The 17,001-nt window shown below is 46.4% G+C and overlaps 1 long non-coding RNA gene across 1 annotated transcript in view; it reads right to left on the bottom strand.

Moving 5' to 3' along the window:
- LOC144166124 (uncharacterized) overlaps positions 1-17,001 on the bottom strand; it is a 67,212-nt gene that overhangs the window by 13,257 nt on the left and 36,954 nt on the right. Inside the window, exon 3 of the long non-coding RNA XR_013321587.1 lies at positions 3,162-3,263. This is a non-coding gene — a long non-coding RNA (uncharacterized LOC144166124). The remainder of the gene's footprint in view (positions 1-3,161; positions 3,264-17,001) is intronic.

Raw genomic sequence — 17,001 nt, 5'->3', positions numbered from 1 at the left:
GTGCTTATGGCAACAGCACGCCAACGAGAACTCGCTAGCGCGCCAGTGCCAGCCTGCGCGCGTTTTGTGAACTAGTTTGTGTAGCCATGAACGTTGCGGCCCAAAAAAGGTGAACTCAATATAGAAAACATCCGCGGAAAACAAAAAAGGTAACTTACAAAAAAAAAAAGCACGTACCCGCGGGGATTCGAACTTGTGACTTGCAAAACATTTGCGGTGACATACCTAACGCACCAGACCACTGAGCCACGGAGCGGGACGTGAAGGATTTGCTAATATAGGGTATATATTGTATAACCGGTTTAAACTTTTATTTAGTTTTGGCATTTCAAGCAGCTTAGGTGACTATTTGTTGTACTGCGATCGTGCAGTAAGCGTCGCCCGAGTTTCCACAGTAGCTCACGTCTAGCAATTGCATTTCGTAGACGGAAAAGCGTTCGCAGGTGCGTAGTCGTGCTGCTGACCGCTGTGCTTGTTCGGCCAGCGCAAAAAAGTGCTTCCCGCGCCCTAGTTTTACGCTGTACGGTAAAAATATCAGTTGATTTTATTTCCTTAGTATCTATATTGACTTCGCTGACTCTTCTCCCGCCTTCAAGAGGCCTTATATTTTCCTACTGGCGTACCAGTCAGGGAAGCGTCGCATGTGCGCTTGTGCAGCGCTTGTGTGAAGCGACCTTGACTTGGAGCTAGATACAGTGTACAAACAAACCAAGTAAAGGAAGGCACATTCTTCCATTCACAAACGTGTCCTGGCTTCGTTTCAACTAAGCGAACGAATTGCGACCAAGCAATTTTTTTTAACCTCCTTGATTGCGACGACCCGCCGGCGGCCGGCGGATGAAACGCTGGGCCGACTGAGTCTGTCGGCCGGGGAGCCGTGCAGTAGCGCAGCCGTGGCGCAGCCAATTGACAGCTCATCCCCTCCTGACGTCACACGAAAACGCCACAGAAAATGGGCGAGCGTAAAGAGAGGAGGACAGCATTTCCGAATTAGTTTTTCTACTAAATAAAATCGCGTAAACGCGCCTAGAGTGGTCGAAACATGGCCTGGGGACTCCGGACTACAATTTGCGCTAGTAATCCCGCAATGTTTACATATCACTTCAGTGTCCCTTTAACAGGGCATGTGCCGAAATGGTCAGCTCTGGGGTTTTCTTCCTCTTTTTTTATATGTTTTTACGTTCTGTTTTCTTCATTTTCGTTTGGATTTGGGGTTTTCCAGAAAGCCAGTTGTAACTCGGCGCTTCGTGCGGCCTTTGGCTGTCGCCCTGTCATCTTGTCGCTGTGTGCTGTGGTTCAACATGCATCGCCACCTTGCCCACGTTTTCCGTTCGTGAATGGAAATGCCTTGCGCAGAGTAAGGTAGGCGACGTGTACATCGCTTTGCCCACCCGTTACATAAATTCGGCATCAACGTGAACGCAAAAAATATTCGTCTCTTACCACCTTCAGTGTAGTTTGTAGTTTGGAGACTGATGTGCAAGGAGATACTGTTGTTTATCCCAGCATAATTTACATCCACATTCACAAGTCGAAAACGTATGGTTTCAGTCCTTCATGAGGGACGTGTACAGCGTGTGCCTCAGCAGCCTTCACCCTTTCTACTCATCCCGTTGCACGTAAACTCTGCTATTGACCACGATTCCTCCAGGCGGATTGAAGCACCAAAATCTTGCCGTTATGTCTGGCAATTTGTGAAGCACTCCCCCCTGCTTGGGTAACCGTATATTGCCCAGTTAGCGTAGAATACGGCTTTGGCTTGACGGATGCTATTTTCTTCTCCTCCTGAGGCCAAGGACGCAGGTTCGATTTTCGGCCGTGGCGGCAGCCTTTCTGATAGAGGCAAAAATCGAAAACACCGGTGTGTTCGACATTTTGGCGCACGTTGATTCTCCCCAGTTCTTCAAAATTAACTCGGAGCCCTCCACGGCGGTGCGCCAAAACGCCTGTGTAGACTTCTTGAAGTGTACTTCAAGAAGTCTATACTTCACGAAGTCTACACTTGAAGAATATTTTTTTCAGTTACTCTCTGACTTGCAGTTTAATATGAAGTTTAATGTGAAATATTTTATAAAACTGGATCATCATCGAATGAAGCCAGAAGTTGGCTTATACTGAAAGTAGTTTTAATGCGAAACGTTTTATGTCTCATTGATGGCTATTTTGCCCGAAACGCTCTACAGCTGCCGAATTCTCCAAAACCACTTTCATAAGTTTGAAGTGACGCAGCGTGGGTGAGCAAATGCTTGTATTTTCCTGTAGGGGTTGCTTCTGCTGGCCGAGGAGCTGTAAAAACACACGGGCAACATCCCGGTATGGGGCGTGCTCCAATACACAAAACAAAGCACAAATCGATGCACACGCTGAGCGTCATATGGGGCCCTGCAGCAAGCCCTGAAACAGGGAGCTCGCCATATGTTCTCTACACCTCTTTGTCCAGCAGCAAGGCCGCCGAACCAAAAATACACGCGTTTGCATGCCAACACCACGTCACTTCAAAATGGGTTCCGTCGTTTCGAGAATTCAGACGCAGGAAAGCCAACTTTATTCGACGATGATGGCGATTGTTGGCGAAGGGAAAGCTGGTTGCAACATGAAGATTTAATTGGTCGCAAGCCACTGGCTTCAAAGTAGAAAGTGGTATTCGAAACCCAACACCATTAACCCTGAAATGCAGTACAGGGAAGCCAATATACACACTGCGTTTCTACAAAAGGCACATAGGTGGCCATAACAACGCTCCCCGTGGTCGGAATCGCACCTTGGTCCCGGAAGCTATGAAATAGACATCTACGTATCACTTTCTGGCACTGAGACACAATAAAATCAGTTCGGGTTTTCGACTGGGACTGACTGAGGCTGCATTGAAAAGGCTCCGCAGTTTAAACATCATTCTTTTAAGAGTGAGGATTGGATATTATCGTAAGTTAGGCTATTATATTCAGTAAAATTTCGAACCTTTATTTCCGCCTTCTGCGTGGGTATCACTATACGTGAAATTGTCTTAAAACAACGAAAGCTGAAAGAATAAAAAAATATTCTTGTTTACAGCAAACACGTAAACTAAGTCACTATTTATAAGAACAATCCTTTTGAGAAATAGATCTAAAGCCTTTCATACAGCAAAAAACATTAAAATCATGTCCCATGATTGTACATACGTGGCATGGCGTTCCATCAAGTTCTGGTTGGACAACGATGTGAGGGTGCACATTGGGGGATAGGAAAAGACATGGAAACTTGCACGGAGTCACAGCAGACGTCTGAAATCATGCGTATAGGAGATCCGTTGCATAAATGTTAGGCACCGTTTGAGAGGGTTACACATCGTAAAGAAGTAGTACAATGTAGTCATTATCGCGAGTAAATGGAGATTCAGCTGGTTACTTCTTAAAAAAACACAGGAAACTGGGCCTATAAGGTGCGCACACAAAAAACTTAACTTTCTAGAAAGATAATAGCCTTATATATGAAAAGATAATAGCTTCATGTATGAAAACAATAGTAACACATAATTGATTTTTTCCGCGACTTCATCGAAACAGCGCGAAAACAGGGCCAAAAGAACCAAAGGCGATTTTTTATAAGTTTTTCAATGTCGGGTTTAGCCAATGGCATTTCTGAAATGCTGGAGCCGGAACCGATCGCCGCTTCCGATCACGGCGGATTATTTCTCGACTTAGATTTCTTTATTCCTGTATTGGCCAAAAATGACAATCATATCATTCGGTGTTATAAAGCACTTTCAAATAGCCGAATAGCACTTGTAATAGGAACTGAATCTTTGATGCGTGTTCTTACGGAATCCCTCGTCTTATATATTTCTGTTCTCCACAATGCATTATGAGGGTTCCGGCACCAGCAGTCCGGAAATGCATTGGCTTACCGCTACATTGACCACACTTCACATGGCGAGCGGCTGGGATAACAAAAGACGCTTCGCATGTCCTATGGTTCTCGCGGGGCGGTGCTAGTTGACTTTTCTCTGAACCTCTCTAAATATAAGCCTCCGCTGAAGTCAAGAGGAAATCCGACGCCAGAATAGCGAAGTTGGTAGCGCACCGCACGCGTTATGCGGAAGTCGTGTGTTCGATTTCTGCTCCCGATCACCGCAGAGGTTTTTCTCGACTTTGATTTCTTGATTTCCGTATCGTACTAAAATTACAATCACCTCATTCGGGGCTATAAAGCACTTTGAAGTAGCCTAATACCACTGTCGGTAAGGACTGCATCTTTGATGTGTGTTCTTGCGAAATCCCTCATCCCATATATTTCCGTTCTGCAAAATTGATTACGATGGTTCCTTCTGCAGCAGTCCGGACATGCAATTGGCCTGCCCCGTCATTGACCACGTTTCACGTGATTGACCATGTTTCATGAGGGGAGCCACTGGGATACCGAAAGATGCTCCGGGTCTCCCGTGGCTGTAGAGGGGCGGCGCTTGTTTACCAGATTCTGAACCTCTCTACAGGGTGTTTCAGCGAACACTGCCAAAAATTCTTAAAAATAGGCTCTTCGAGAAAAAAAGAAACCCTCTTCAGAAGGAGATTGCTAGCTGCGGCGGACGCCAGATAGTATCAAGGGTGTGCACATTAGTTAGGTGGGTAATTAAACTCTACTAATTAACTTCTTAATTAGCAGAGTTTGGTGGTTATTGTCAATGGTGATTTTGTAGCCCCGGGGAAGACGATTTCATATCAGGTTTTAAAACAACGAAAAAGTCGGTGTTTAAAGCCCTGTAGCGCGAGGAAACCTGCGTTTGTTTTGCGCTCAAAAACGAAACTCGCCGCTCGATGAGCGCTGGAAGTGCTGAGCGAACGCAACGTCCGCTGGTGACGTGTTTCAATAGATTTGGCGGCCAATTCGAAATGTAAGTGCAATTTTCCCTAGCTAGGGAGCCTCGATGCGAGGCATAGGAAGCAGTGCATCATGCGCAACTTTTGCTTACTCAGTGGGCGGAAGCCAAAGTCTAGTAATCGCCAACTACGTAGCTGCGGATTTTGAAATGCTGTTAGGAGCCAACCTGAGGCTCCGCCAGTGCACTTACCTCCGGAAGCAGCCTTTAATTACCATTTACAATGCACTAGCTTTGTTCAAAGAATAAAGGCACACTCTTGTGCCAGTGGAGAGCTTGTTTTGCGGCGCCGGTATTGCGGAATGCAACACTCAAGTTATTTCTACGTGGTATCGGCTTGACGGCTAAAATCGTAGCTGACAACTTTTTGGAATTGCAGCGCGACATTGTTTTGTACCAGCTTCCGTTCCAGTTGTTGTAAGAAGTGCTGACATAAGATTAGTAAATCCTGACCTCATACTTTTTTTAGCGGTTTTGAGTCATGTAACAAATATCAATGAACAAAAATGGTTTATTTCAGTGTTTCATTTGGTTGTAGGCCTATTTGGGCGCTCCACAACAGTAATATTTTGGACGACTGCACAGAATATTTTACATGATGTGCTCAAACTGTTTTCCGTCCATTGCAATGCACAGACGAAGGCGCTCTTTCATGGAGTTCATAGTGGATAAAATCATCTGTCTGGGAATGTTGTCGATGGAGCTCCTCACACGTTGCTTCATATACTCGAGGTTGGCCGGCTCAGTCTTGAAAACCTCATTTTTAACATATCCCCAGAGGAAGAAGTCCAAAGGTGACAAATCGGGTGACCTAGGCGGCCATGGTGTGGTTCCACCACGCCCAATCCACTGGTTGGGAAAGGACTCATCGACGAATTTACGAGCCAGTGAGGAAAAATGCGGCGGGGCTCCGTCGTGCTGGAACCACATTTTTTTCAGCGCAGCCAGTGGCAACTCTAAGGCAAACTCGGAGACGACGCCCTTTAAGACGCACTCTGTGTACTTCTTTCCGGTAAGGTTTCCGTCAATGAAGTAATGACCAACAATACAGCCGTTATAAATACCACACCATACGTTTACTGACCACCTTACCTGGTGCTTATGCTCACGGAGCCAGTGGGGGTTCTGATCAGACCAATAATGTGCGTTGTGCAAATTGACATTCGAATTCCTACAAAATTGGGCCTCGTCAGTCCAAAGCACTCTGTTGAGGAATTCCCGATCTTCGTCGCATTGAATAAGGCACCAGTTGCCAAAATCAAGCCGTTTTTGAAAGTCGCTTGGTCTGAGCTCTTGGTGAAGACACACATGATATGGGTGGTAGCTGTGTCTTGAAAGCGACCTCCAAACTGAAGCTGGGCTCGCTCCATATGCGCTCGCAATTTCCCTGACGCTTGCTTCCGGCCTGACAGCGACGTATGCCAGCACATCGATGTCAAAATCTTCGGTTGGACTGGCTGGCCGCTTCCTTCTCTGAGCATGGACTGATCCAGTGGTTCTAAACCGATTAAATATCGATACAAATGTGGCGCGAGCTGGCACACGACGGCCAGGATGTTGGGCAGCATACAGCATCGATGCCAGTTGCGCGTCCTTTTTGTGCACTCACATAAGCCAGTAAAATGCCCACTTTCTCGGCAACGGAGTACTGGAGTTGAGCTGGCGCAGCCATTTTCACAATAATAACGCGGTGGCTTTGAAACCTTGATCCTCAAATGGAAGAGGTGACACCAGTGGTACGGTCTTGGCTATGTCGCACGCACACTGCGTAAAGAAGCATTTTAAAGCGAAAAGCCGCAAGCACTACGCAAGGCCGCAAGCTATAGCCGCGAAATCCCTCCTGGCTCAGCAAACAAGCCTTTCCTTTATCTGAGGCGCTTTCTAACACGCAGCGATTATAAACGAGCAGCAGATAAAGCTAACGAAAAAAATGAACGGATGGTGACGTTTCGCACTTTGCACGTCTGGTAGCCACTTAAGATGTGGTCAAGACAATAAAAAAAAAATAAAAGCAAAACTGTCGGCAACGTCCACTAGGGCTGCCGAAACGGGCGACCGTGTAGTGGGCGATGGCCTTTGTTTCTTGCGCCTACCAACGAAAGAAAACATAACGCTGAAAAAATACAGGAGGCGATGGCGTTGATATCAGCTGGTTCCCTAGCGTGGGGAATCACCAGCCCCTTCTTGAATTGGGCGACACAGTCACAGAAACACGTCATCAGCGGATGTTGCGTTTGCACTACACTTCCGGCGCACCATGTGCGCTGAGTTTCGGTTTCATGGGGGAAAAATGCTCGATTTTTTGCGGGCTGCAGGGCTTTACAGAGTGCCTTTTTCTTTGCTTTGAAAACTGATCGGTTATCGTCGTTTCCGTGGCTACAAACTCGCCATTGGCAATAACGGCCAAACTTCACTAATTAAAAAGTTAATTAGACAATTTTAGTTAATTAACTATGTAATTCGCATGTTTCTTATAATTGCTGACGTCCGCTGAACCTGATAGCTTGTTCCTTAAGAGAATTCCTATTTTTCTTGAAAAGCCTACCTTCAGGAATTTTTGAAAGTGTTCACTAAAACACCCTGTATATGCAAGACCCCGCTCACGTGGAGAGGATATCTGCCACAGTGATTGCGGAGCTGGTAGCGCACCGCTCGCATTATGCAGAGGTCATTGATGAGGTTCCCCCATGCGATAACGGCGGATTTTTCTCTACTTTGATTTCCTTATTCTGGTATCATACCAAAAGGGCACTCACGCCATCGACGCAATAAAACACTTTGAAGTAGCGGAATAGCACTGGCGACAAGGCCTTATATCTATCTACCTATAAAAATATATATATAGAGCGTATGAATAAAGTACGATGGGGCCGGTAAAAATGTACAGTAGAAGAGAAGACTAAATGGTAACGAACGAACACGTATTAACGTTGCGGCTAGGGGCAAGCGTTTGTCAGGGCAAGCCTTCGACGAAGGCTTGCCCCAAGCCGAAACGTTAATACATATTAGTTCGTTACACCTTAGTCTTCTCTTTTACTGATATATATATATATATATATATATATATATATATATATCAGTAAAATAGAAGACTGAAGTGTAAGGAACTAATATGTATTAACGTTATCAGTAACAGAGAAGACTAAACTGTAACGAACTAATATGTATTAACGTTTCGGCTTGGGGCAAGCCTTCGGCGATATATATATATATATATATGTATATATATATATATATATATATATATACAAATAAATATATAGAGGGAGCAGAAGAACTTTGAAGATGGTATATATATATATATATACAAATAAATATATAGAGGGAGCAGAAGAACTTTGAAGATGGTAGAGAATACAGGAAAAGAAAACTGCACAATCGTTGCCAACGTTTCAGCAAAGAGACTTGCTTTGACAAAAGCAAGTCTCTTTGCTGAAACGTTGGCAACAATCGTGCTTTTACCTCGTTCAAAGATTTGTTATATATATATATTGTAACAGAGATAGTGGCCGTTAGAAGGCGCGCCAGTGTGGCCAAAGGGGTGTGTGCTCAACTGAGACCGAGGCTGACTGTCAGGTGGCGTCAATCTCCCAACTGGGTCTATGTGCAAGGCTCAGTCATCGAAGCAGCCCCATCGAGAACACTGTTGCTGAGAGACCTGCGCGTTGACTCCCGAGCTAGCTTGGCCTCTGGTACAACTAGCCCCCGTTACCATGCTCTAGCCGTTTGCTAATAAACCCCATTATATTTTGGTGGAGGTCGTCTTTGTACGGTCCCCGGCCTGGAAATACGACGCAAGCGAGTGCTCCCTCCCGTCTCCCGAGGAATCGAGCACGACATGACCTCACTGCAGCCTGCGCCCGTCATCTGCTCCGGGTCAGTGCGTCAACGCGACCCCTCCCCCCAGTTTCACCGGCAGCGATGACATCGATGCGGAAGATTGGCTCTCAACTTACGAAAGGGTGAGCACCCCCAACCGCTGGGATGACGTTGCCAAACTCAACAACGTCCCTTTCTTCCTCGACAGATCAGCTGAGTCATGATTTCATAACAATCAACCGAAGATGCAAACTTGGTCGGCCTTTAAGACAAGGTTCCTGGCAGCGTTTGGTCGCCCCGCTCTACGCAAGCTAAACGGCGAACAACGCCTGCGCGTCCGAGCCCAACAAGACAATGAAAGTTACACGAGTTACATCAAAGACATTGTAGACCTTGGCAAGCGAGTTGACCCTGCGATGCCGGAGAGCGAGAAGATCAGACACGTTCTCAAAGGGATAGAAGAGTTCGCCTTTCAGATGCTGCTGAACAAGAACCCTCAGACTGTGGACGAAATCACTACATGGTGCCTGAGCTACGATTAACTGCGCAAGCAGCGTGTCGTTACTCGCCAGCGCACATCGCCCCATGAAGAGTGCTCACGGGGATGCCTTTCCTCTCTCACGATGCCACATGACCTTTCTTCTCTTCTGCCGCACATCGAGGAGTTCGTGCGCGCAGAAATTGCTCGACAGCTGGCTCTGCTTCCCAGTGTTCATGAGCCTGTGCCTTCGCCTTCGCTGCCTTCGACTGTTCGCCGCGTAATCCGGGAGCACGTCTCCGAGGCGTTTCCTGTGGTTCGCCAACGTACACGTGTGCCGGCTCCCGTGATAGCGACCATCGCGCCACCCGTGGCGCCCCCCTTCGAACCGCAAGTGACAGTGCCCCTCGAACAACCGGTGGCAGCGCCTATCGCACCACCAGTGACGATGGCGGTGCCCCCCGCCATTCCTGGAGCGCTTCCCTTCAGTTACGCTTCAGTGGTCCGGCAACTGCAGCCCGGTGCTTTCCAAGCGTACCAGCATGTGAGAGACCAGCGCGCGACGCCTTACCCTCGGCTACCACCTGAACCACTGAACCCCTGGCGCACATCTGACAACCGCCCTATCTGTTACGCGTGCTGCATGCCCGGACACGTAGCTCGGTTGTGCCGTCGGCGGCCACCGCCTGCTAGCGACGTACATCGAGTGCCTCCTTATGGACCGCAACCGTACTACACCCATGGAGACTTTGGTCAGGCACCGAATTCGTCCTCTGCCGACCATCCGCCCTTTTCCAGCCGTCGCTCCTTTTCCCCGCGTCGCTGTTCGCCGTCTCCCATGCGTCCCCCGCCAGAATCCGACCGCTGAGGAAAACTAACGGCTGCAGTTCCCGTTGCAAGAACTGCAGCCCCGTCGAAATTCCGAAGCCCTCATCTCTCACCCGCCAATGTTATAGATGTGACTGTTGAAGGTGTCTGATTCGGTTAGTTTCATTCTGTACTTTATCGCGACGTATGTATCTCTATTGTGTACTTATTCAAAATTTTATGTTCACGCCCTTCCTGCTAAAATCCCTCATGGGACTAGCAGTAAGTCAAAATAAATAAATAAATAAATACATAAAAATAAATAAAGAAAGAAAATATAAATAAAGGAATAAATGAACACATAAATAAAAATAAATAAATATATAAATAAAAACAAATAATTGTTGCATCCAGTTTTTCAAAATAATGACCAGGAGTGTAAATATGCTTTGATAGAGGCAAAGAATGGCAGGTTTTTGCATGAGAGCGGTGATCGTTAAACCTCAAACGAAAGGGTGTTTCAGTCTGGCCGATGTATAGTTTGCCGCAGAGGGTGCAGTCCAGTAGGTATACGACGTTGGCGGAATCACAGTTAAAGCTCCCTTTTACATTAACATAATAGTTTGAAGCTTTGCTGGCGGTGCGCTGTGTGGTGGTCGTTTGTGGGGCTACCTTACAACGTGGTTTGTTACAGGGCATGCTACCAGTTGTCTGTTGTCTGCTGATGCTGGATTTGGTGAGAACGTCACCCAAATTTTTGCTGCGTCTATAAACAATGCGTAGCGGCTCAGGAAATTTTCTTTTTAGGCGTTCACTTTGAGCAAGGATATTGTGATGTTTCGTTGCAACGGATGCAATTTTCGTAGAAGAGGCCGAATGGGTCAAAACGAGGTTTCTTTGTGTATTTGGTTTTGGAGCTTTTTTAAGGAGAATTTTGGTGCGGTTCAACAGTTTAGCTCGTGTATTCGCGTCATCTATTACCTGGTCTGGGTAATTTTGTCCAAGAGTGTGGTTTTAAGTTCTTTGCAGTTAGAATCGAAATCCGCTTGGCTTGTGCAGATTAACCTAAAACGGTGAGATTGGCTATAAGGTATTGCAGTCATGCAGTCCCTGACATGGCTGCGTTGGAAGTGCAAATACTGGCGCGTGTTCTTAGGTTTCCTATAGAGATTAGTCAGAAGACTGCCCTAAGAAACTGTGACAGTAAGATCCAGGAAATTTATGCTGTGCGTAGAGTAGAAATGAGAGAGGGAGATAGTAGAATGCGCAAGCTTAAAAGCCTCAATAAACGCAAGAAGTTTCATTTTACGTGCTGCCATAGTATGAATATATCATCTACATATCTTTTGTAGTACAATGGATTCAAATTTTTGGTTGCGAGGAAGTTTGACACAAGACATCCCATAAAAATATTTGCGTAGTTGGGGCCGATTTTGGTTCCTTATGACGTTCCACTCACTTGCACGTAATTGACACCATCAAACTCAAATTTGTTAAGCTCAAGGATAAGGTGACGGAAAGTTTCAAGGGTGAGAGAATAGATAGGTTTGTCCCCCGTCGACCGCTCATACGTACAGTCGGTAAAACGCTTGTCTATAACAGCGATTTCAACTTCAACCAGCTACATCCGAAAACTGCCGAAACATACTCGTTCCAAACATGTCGGAGGCAAAAGCGAAGGGCTAAGGCTTCAGAATTCCGCAGTAGTTTTATTCAAATCCCGCTCCGGCGGGGCAGGACAGGGCTGAGAGTGCGAAAGTTGTGTTATAGACAAGCCTTTTACCGGCTGTACATGATACCGCGGTGATTCCATCCGCATGCTGAACGTTAGTGTATAGCGACACGACATCTAGGGTAACAAGTAAACAGTTAGGAATTTCAACCTTCATAATATCCGTGAGATCATTTTTATCCTTAATTAAGGATGAAAAGCTGCGGGAAATGTCACGAATGAGAGAGTCTACCTAGCGCGAGATGTCCTTGGCAACAGTTCTAATGCCAGAAACAATGTGGCGACCTGGGTTGATATTTTTATGAATCTTATGAAGAAGATAGAATCTACCGGTTACTGGGCTTAAGGGGATAACAGAAAGAGCAGTTGTTTCCATTATTTCCGAAATTTGAACATGGTCAGGGAGTTTAGCTTTGACAATGAGCTTATAATCATTAGTGGGGTCACTGGGGAGTACTTTGTAGAACGTAGATTCTGATAGGTGCCTATGAGCTCATTTGACATTGTCAGCTTTGTCGAGGATCACGATGGCGCCTTGTTTAGGCTAGTTTGATTACTATTTCGGGGCTACCTCCGAGTTCCTCCTGCGCTTTCTTTCCTGGTTTGTGATGTTACGGCGGAAAGAGATTTGCTTTTTGTATGCTGGTCCTATATCGCGATGAACGGCTTTAATGTGCATGTGGAGGCATGTATTGCGCTGCGTGGGAGGGGTCCAGTACTTAAGGCTAGGTAATGCAGTCCGGGCTTCGTCGATTGGAGGAAGGTCGTGGAAGTATTCTCGCAGTCTCATATTACTGGCGAAGTTATCTAAGTGCTTAAAAAGTTCAAATTCGTCGAAACCACCAATTGCCGGGCTAAAATTCAGACCTTTTGACAGAGCGCTCATCTGATGTGGTGACTGGGTAATCCTAGAGAGGTTCATCACATTTCGAGTGAGATTTTTGTTATCGTTGATAGCTTGAGGAGAGTTCACACAGGGGGGATTAAAATTTTGGCTTGCGTTGGCAGACGAATTAGTACCGGCGCTAAAGTGAGCTGGTGAATGGTCAGTATTGGGCGTGTTATTCGCGTTAAAGGGGCAATTTTTATATGCATTTCCGGTTAATGGACAGCCATTAGTAGTGGGGCTAACATTATTCTTACGGGTGTAGTCGTTGCTAGGAAGATTATCTCTGGAAAATTTACTGACTTTTATTTCGGATATGGCGGATGCCGGTTTGGATTTGGAGCTGCGTAGAAGGCCTGATTCTCTTTCACTTACCTTCTTACAAATAATTTTCTTTTCCTGCAGAGGGAATGGTACATAGGCTCGTAGTGATTTATAATTATCTGCGTCAATTGTAAGGATGCGTTGTCTAGTACCTGTTGCCACTTCCTCATGTTGCATGGGGACAGTTCGAACGATGCAGGTCTCAGCCTAGCCTCCAAACCCATGGGAGCTACTTCGGCAGACAAATACTGTGAAAGTGTGGAAATGTGCAATTGGGAAAGTATTCGTTTTTCAGTAATCTTTCTTAATCTTAAGAACTGTTTTGACACTGGGTTGAAGGCTGCATTACCGGATTTTCTGAGTACTAGTCAGTTTGACATTGCAGAAGGCACTTTCTTGCGAAGGTTGTGCGCGGCATGGGCTGGCTTTGGAGCGTCAGAACGCAGTGCGGATTCGCTGCTGGCGTTTTTTAGTGGCTTGGTTGTGGTTGGGGCTCCCGTGGCCGCTGTCGATCCCGTGAGCGGGTGCGGCAGGCTCTGGGCGCGGCGCACTCTCGGGGATGGGCTGCAGGTGATGCGTTGGTGCTCCTTGGCCGTGGCCTCAGGAGCACGTAGGGGTGGCAGGCTGCGGCAGAACTTTGCGGAGGCTGCGGAACTTTGATACTCTTACCATGTGATCTATTTGAGCACACGAGCGTGTGTGATTGCTTTCCGCTCCCCTTTCTTTTTGGTATTGCTGTTTTCTAAAATTCTTTGCTGACCACCTCGGCGTTCCCTGAACTGGTACCATGTGCCGACCAGATGTGTACCGCCCGGTGCCAGGTCATACGCGTGCACCCACCTTCTCTTATCTTTCTTTTCGTGACTTGTTCGACCCTTTTCTTCTCCTTTTTTTCTGCTTTTCTTTTTTCCAGCTTTTTTTGTGCTCTTTGTAAGCGAATGTATCCTCATTTTCGGTCGAAACTGCCTGTCTCACTGCTTTTGGGCGCGACCCGTGCCTCCAACCAACAGAAGCCAAGTTTTAAGCCCCTGACCCTCATTCTTAAAACGGGTTTGTATGGACAGATGTTCGCCTTTTGCGAGCATGGGCATGTCTTCTTTGGACCTTCTTCATTCCTCGTGACAGATTTTCTTGCCGATATCAAATGCTTGCATGGGCATATGTTGTTCTGACCCCTATTTCGACCCTGTTGCAACGGGGGAAAAGGGGAATTACGTTGTTAATTTTTGTCGTTGTTTCCTTTTTTTGTTTGGCTCTTTTTTCCCTTTAGTGCCACGTGACTCTGTGTTCGTTATCTTTTTTATTATTTTTTATTTATTTTTATTTTTTTCTCTTCCACTTCTCATTCTTTTGCTGCCAAGCAATATCCCATAGTACAAACTGTCCCTTCCCATGCCCTGCCCTCGCCCTTGCTACACTTTCTCTATATATATGACCCTGAGACGAACTTATTCTGCACTGTGAAGATATGAAGTCCTCTTCCTGAAACGTCAGTAAACTTCTATTTTTATTTTTAATGTTTTTCTCTTGTGTCCCTCTCTCTACTTAACTTATATATGTATATATATATATATATATATATATATAAATATATATATATATATATATATATATATATATATATATATATATATATATATATATATATATATATATATATATATATATATATATATATATATCAAGGGCAGTGCCAGTATACTTGGCGGACGACGTTTCTTCGGCGAGTGGTACCCTGGTAAGAACAGGATTAATCAGGAGGGCGATGATGGCGCGTTCTAGAAATACGAAGAATGATGAGATGAGAATGGACAAATACAATTGAAGGTGGTATTGCCCAGTCCTAATAATTAGCTATGGCCTGATGACGGGAAATTTAATGTTCGCTATTATAATATTATCTCCCCTCGGCGGAAGCGGCCATCCTGGTCGTCACAATCAGGTAGAGGAAGCCCGTCGAATGAAAGGCTTGATTCAGGAAACATGACAAATCTCAGTTCCTTGGCACTGGCGTGGCTGATACCGGAAGTATTGTTACGCGGTAGTTAACTGGCGAGGTCTGCTCGCGGGGTTGTGTATCTGTCAATGATTCGGGAAAGGAACTTCTCGCATAACTCAGGGGCACGGATAGGGCGGGGCAGTAGGACTTTTTTCCCAGGCTGGTAAGAGACAGAACGATGCATGTCATCGTAGCGAGAATTGCGGCTGTTTTGGCAGGCTGCCGTGTTTATACGGGCCAGAATGCGGCAGTTCGCAAGTCGGGAAGCAAACTGGTCGGGCAGGCTTGCCGTAGAAGGATCGGCTGCGGAAAGGAAAGATCTGTCAAGTGCCGAAGAAGGGGAACGGCCGTAAACAAGGTAAAAATGAGAGAATCTTGTTGTTTGTGGTATAGCGGTATTATAGGCGTAGGTGACAACAGTGTCCCAGTTGGTGTGGTCCGGTTGAATGTAAAAGGAAATCCTGTCGGAAAGAGTACGGTGGAAGCGCTCAGTGATGTCATTTGTTTGCGGGTGGTAACTGGACGTAGTCTTGTGAACGCTTTCAGCGACAAGAAGCACTTCGGAAAGGAGAGTAGAAAGAAACGTTCTTCCGCGTTCACTGAGCAGAACGCGAAGCGGACAATGTCGCAGGAACATGGCTTGCAAGAAGGTTTCCGCAACCTCTGAGGTTCAACCCGTGCGAATAGCCGCTGTTTCGGCATTGCGGGTCAGGTGGTCAACCGCGGTGACATCCCGCCGATTACAGACTGGGGTGGCTGGAAGGGGTCCGTACAGATCGATCCCTACCACTTCGAATGGAGTCGAAGGACATGGCAGGAGTTTCAGCGTCCCAGCTGTAGTCGAGGTCGGTTATTTGCGGCATGGACATGGTTCACAGGAAGAAACGTATTTTGCGACACTAGTTGAAAGTCCAGGTCAAACGAAGCGGCTTTTTATGCGATCGTACGTCTTATTGTAGGCAAGATGACCAGCGGTAGCATCATCGTGGAAAGTTCGTAATATCTCTTGCCGAAGGGAATGCGGAATGACAGAGACCAAGTTGTCGCCAGAAGGATGATAGTTGACGTGGTAAAGGCAGCCGCCATTGATTAGTTTAAATTTGGTGAGTTGGCGACATGAACGGCCCTTGACTGGTTCTCATAAACTGTCTAGAAGGTCTATAAAGTTGCGGCCGTACGTGTCGGCTTGTTGTAAGCAGAGCTGATTAGAAGATAACGTGGCTGACGGGCTCAGCGGAGGCAATAGTAATAGCTGGCTCTGTCAGAGGTAGCGCTGGACAACTTTCCTCTGCTGACAACAGCGGACAGCATGAAAGTGCATTGGCGTCCGAGTGCGTTTTGCCGGATTTGTATACCACGTCAAAATCGTACAGTTGAGCTTAAGTATCCAGCGGCCAAGCCGTCCCTTTACATTCTTGGGGGAGGATAACCAGCACAATTCATGGTGATGCGTTACAACGGTGAAGCAATGACCATATGGCCGAAAGATTTGAATGGACCCAACTATAGCCAGGCACTCCTACTCTGTTATTGCGTAGTTCCTCTCGGCTGGTGTCAACGTCTGGCTGGCGTAGGCAACCACGTGCTCCAAAGAAGATGCAATGCGTTGCAGGAGCAGAACAGCAATACCGTGTACACTGGCGTCGGTGTGGGGTATTGTCGGAGCATTGTAATCAAAATGGTTAAGTACGGGTGCAAAAGAGCCGGTGTGAGCCCCAGGAACGCTGTTTTGCATTCTTTAGACCAGGTAAATGGTGTGCCAGAAGCTAAGAGTTTGTTTAAGGGTCAAGCCATTGCCGAAAAATTTCGGATAAATCGATGGAATTATGAATCCAGTACAAGAAAAACTGCGAAGTTCTTGCTGGCGGAGAAGCCGGGGAAAATTTGTCACGGCTCTTGTTTTCTCGGGATCGGCACGAATGCCATCGTTGCTCACAACGTGCCCAATACTTTGAGGGATGTGGTTGCAACGTGGAATGTTTTTGCATTGAGTTGGAGACCGGCCTCGCTGAGGAAAGTTAATACGTGGTCCAGGCGTTGAAGGTGCTCGGCAAATGAGGAGGAAAAGATAACAATGTCGTCAGGGTAATAGAGACACGTT

This window comes from Haemaphysalis longicornis, unplaced genomic scaffold (assembly GCF_048455015.1).
Source record: "Haemaphysalis longicornis isolate Haplotype H1 unplaced genomic scaffold, Haemaphysalis longicornis Haplotype H1 scaffold_16, whole genome shotgun sequence".
In the NCBI taxonomy this organism is placed as follows: domain Eukaryota; kingdom Metazoa; phylum Arthropoda; class Arachnida; order Ixodida; family Ixodidae; genus Haemaphysalis; species Haemaphysalis longicornis.
This window is presented reverse-complemented; position numbering and strand designations above follow the sequence as displayed.